This window comes from Brachycentrus maculatus, unplaced genomic scaffold (genome assembly GCF_059751285.1).
Source record: "Brachycentrus maculatus isolate JH-2025_06_01 unplaced genomic scaffold, ASM5975128v1 h1tg000119l, whole genome shotgun sequence".
NCBI classification, from domain to species: Eukaryota; Metazoa; Arthropoda; class Insecta; order Trichoptera; family Brachycentridae; genus Brachycentrus; species Brachycentrus maculatus.
In genome coordinates, this window is record NW_028280872.1 from 123614 (window position 1) to 127500 (window position 3887).

The window sequence follows — 3887 nt, forward strand, 5'->3', positions numbered from 1 at the left end:
ACAATGCAGTCTCAGGAGCTCCCATCAGTTCAAGAATAGTCTACCTGGATGACTCTAAAATTTGGCAAACGTCATCAGTGACACTTATCAGAAATGCAAAAATAAGGGTAAGTAATTTTTTTTTTTTAGTGTGTTCAAATTTATTTTAAGTCCACCTCTGTAGTGTAATGGTCAGCGGATACTGGACGTCCTGGGTTCGATTCCCAGGGGAGGGGGCAAATAAATATAAGTTACTTTTTCATTCTAATATTTATTCAATATTACCCTGGACTTGTACCGGAGGTGGAGCGCAGATCACCTTTCCTTCATGTTTTAACGGTCAAGATAACACTGCGCTTATATGATGCAGTTAACTATGCATCATCGGGTGCGGATGAGGGTTTTAGGTATCCAAATACTTCGTTCACAAATCTGGATTTTCTTCCATAAAAAAAAACAAACACATTGAAAACATTATAAATAAAAATAGCTTGTCAAATTATAGGCTACATGAAAAATTAAAATCATGTTTTCAGGCGTTCCATTGTGTAAAAATGATCCAGGGTTCGGATCTAGCATACAAATTAAGGGGTCTATGCCAGATAGAAATTTTCCTAAATTCAACAAAGATGACTGTTGTGAACTCATATGTGTCACGAGATTGATCAATTTATCTGGGGATTCCAAAAAATTGTACAGTGTGGTTGTCAATCTATGTAGGGTAGAATGGTGAATTTTAAATGTGCGTAAAGTGATCACGTAACTGACCGTTGACATGTTATAAGCACTGACTTTCTTCCTGACCCAGACTTCCATATTTTTCTTTATCTACATACGTTGAGATGTCAAAATGTAATTACTCAATATTTTTTTCTTGGTAAATTCTACCGTATTTTTAAGCACCGTATTTGATTTATTTGTAGAGAAATGTTTCCCATGTGCTATTAGAAGAGTTCACGGATATTCCAGAAGAGAAAATTTTTACCTAAATGAAAGTAGATTGGATATGGAAGTGAATATACGACAGCAGTTTATACGATTCAATTATTTATTGGGAAATGTTTTCCATGTGCTATTAGAATACTTCATAAATATGTCAGAAGAAGATATTTCTTTACCTAAAAATAAATTACTTTGCATAAAGAATTGGAAAAACGAAAGTTGTTTTTTTTTATACAAAGCTCACATTTGTTATTACATAAATTTGTTATTAGTATGTAACCTAATTTTATTTTTCAATTATTAAGAAGTCAATAATGTTTACAGTACTGTACCTGTATTGCTACTCAAGAACTGTAATATAATATTGAAATACGTACAAACATATCGCTCACTCCTTTCAACAACGTCAAATATCAAAAATAGTCAATTTTCAGTAGTTCATGTTTTCGGAATGCCCAGAAAATGTACTATATCCCAGCAAAAGTGGCATATTTTTAACATTATATTTACCCGCTACAGGAAAGAAAGTATTGTTTTTGGATTTTGAAGAAAAATTATTGTTTTACTATTTTATTAAATATATTAAACATTTTCAAATGGAGAAAAAACATTCAGGTTTTACCTAAAAAAATCTGTTCAACAGTAAAAAGGTTAAGTGGCGTGATAATTATTTTTAATATTTTTTATTGTATTTTCAAATTTTAAAAACGATCTCTTGAAAGATCACGTTGTTGAAAGGAGTGAGAGATATGTGAAATTCGAATGCGGAGCGTATGTTGAATATCAGGCGGCATAGGACCGCGCGTACAACGTAACTACTGTATTGTAAACCTAAGTACCTACTTAGTATGTACTGTATGTATTACAAATTTGTCGGTTAATCCGAACTTTTCCAAATCCGAAAAGGCCACAGCCCCAATTGACTTGGATTCCCGGGGTTCCATTGAGTAACATTTTTTTTTTCTTAAAATCAAATCTAATCTCAGTGTGAAATTTTTTTAATTTAATAAATATTTTAAATACATTAATCAAAGTTAATTCTCAGTATGCAAATACTTCGTTATAATATGTAACGTACGTTTAATTTGGATATTCTCAGATGGTTTAAATACTCTTATGCAACCAAAAAAAAAGGAGCAATTTACCTGTATACCTTCGTAAGTACACCAAAAATGTGTATGTATTTTTTTATTTATTTTAATACTGATTTATTTTCAGATTCAAATACAATGCACTAACCTGGAACCAGATATATTCATGGCTATTGATAACGTACAAGTCCACGCAGATACCATCGAATTATGTCCAGATATTTCACAACCAACAGTGCCTCCACCGACCCCTCCGCCGACTAACGCACCGACGGATCCAAATACAAATGCGCCACCAACAACGGATTCTAATACTGCTCAGCCACCGACTACGGATTCTAATACTGCTCAGCCACCGACTACGGATTCTAATACTGCTCAGCCACCAACTACGGATTCTAATACTGCTCAGCCCCCAACTACGGATTCTAATACTGCTCAGCCACCAACTACGGATTCTAATACTGCTCAGCCACCAACTACGGATTCGAATACTGCTCAGCCACCAACTACGGATTCTAATACTGCTCAGCCCCCAACTACGGATTCTAATACTGCTCAGCCACCAACTACGGATTCGAATACTGCTCAGCCACCAACTACGGATTCTAATACTGCTCAGCCACCAACTACGGATTCTAATACTCCTCAGCCACCAACTACAGATTCTAATACTGCTCAGCCACCAACTACGGATTCTAATACTGCTCAGCCACCAACTACGGATTCTAATACTGCTCAACCACCTATCGCTGAAACTACGTTACTGCCAACGGTTCAATCAGAGGAAGTTGATTGGAAAACTATATCCATTGTTGGATTATCTTTAGCTGGTGTTGCATTGGTCTATGCTATTGCTGTAACTGCATTAATGATAGTTAACAAAGTTAAAGCATCGCAATACACAATGTAAAAACTAATAATCAGCTCGCTGGTTTTTCTAAACTTTTTCTCTCTCTTTGAAGATATTATTTTTTCTGCTACCCATCTCAGTATTTCAATAGTAGTATTTATTTAAAAACACATACAATTCTTTTTTAAATGCTAGGAATTTAAGGAGTAAATCGAGTAAACCGAATCTTTTTAGTATAATCCCAAAAAAAATATCGCTCAATTCGGCCTGGATAGCGGCATTAATTTGTTTTAAAATACGGAACGCCCATAATAAAAATAATAAATGTTTTTTTTTAAATCCTGCAGTTATTCAATTCGAATAAAATTTTACGTCTTTTTAGTAGAACTTGTTGTTAATATACACGAAGTTTTTTTTTTCTATTCAAGACCTTATAAATTCTCATCTTTTTTCTAATGCAATATAACCCAAAAATAATATTAATATATAAGTATACATGTATATATATATATATATATATATATATATATATATATATATATATATATATATATATATATATATATATATATATATATATATATATATATATGCATACATATATACATATATATATATATATATATAGTGCCCCTCACTTGATTATTTTTAAATGCATAGGGCCTATTTTTGTCGTATTACTATAAAACACTTCAGTGCACTTAGTTTTGCGAATTTCAAATGCAATTATTTCCCTCTTATTGAAAAAAAAATTAACTGCCATTATACCTAGAAGAGGAGAACTTTTTCGAGTTAAAATCATCGTACAGGGATTAAATTTCGTACCTTAACAGGCCATAGTAGTTATAAAAATTTAAAAGTTATGCATTTTCAAGTGCGATTGTTTTGGCCGTATAAGGGTGGTATTTGTTTTTTTTTTTTAAATTTGTTTTAAATAATTCGTTATTTCTAATTGCTAATTATAACTAACTGCAACCTCTACGTGTATTACCAGATCCGTTTGATCTAAACCAGTGTTTCCC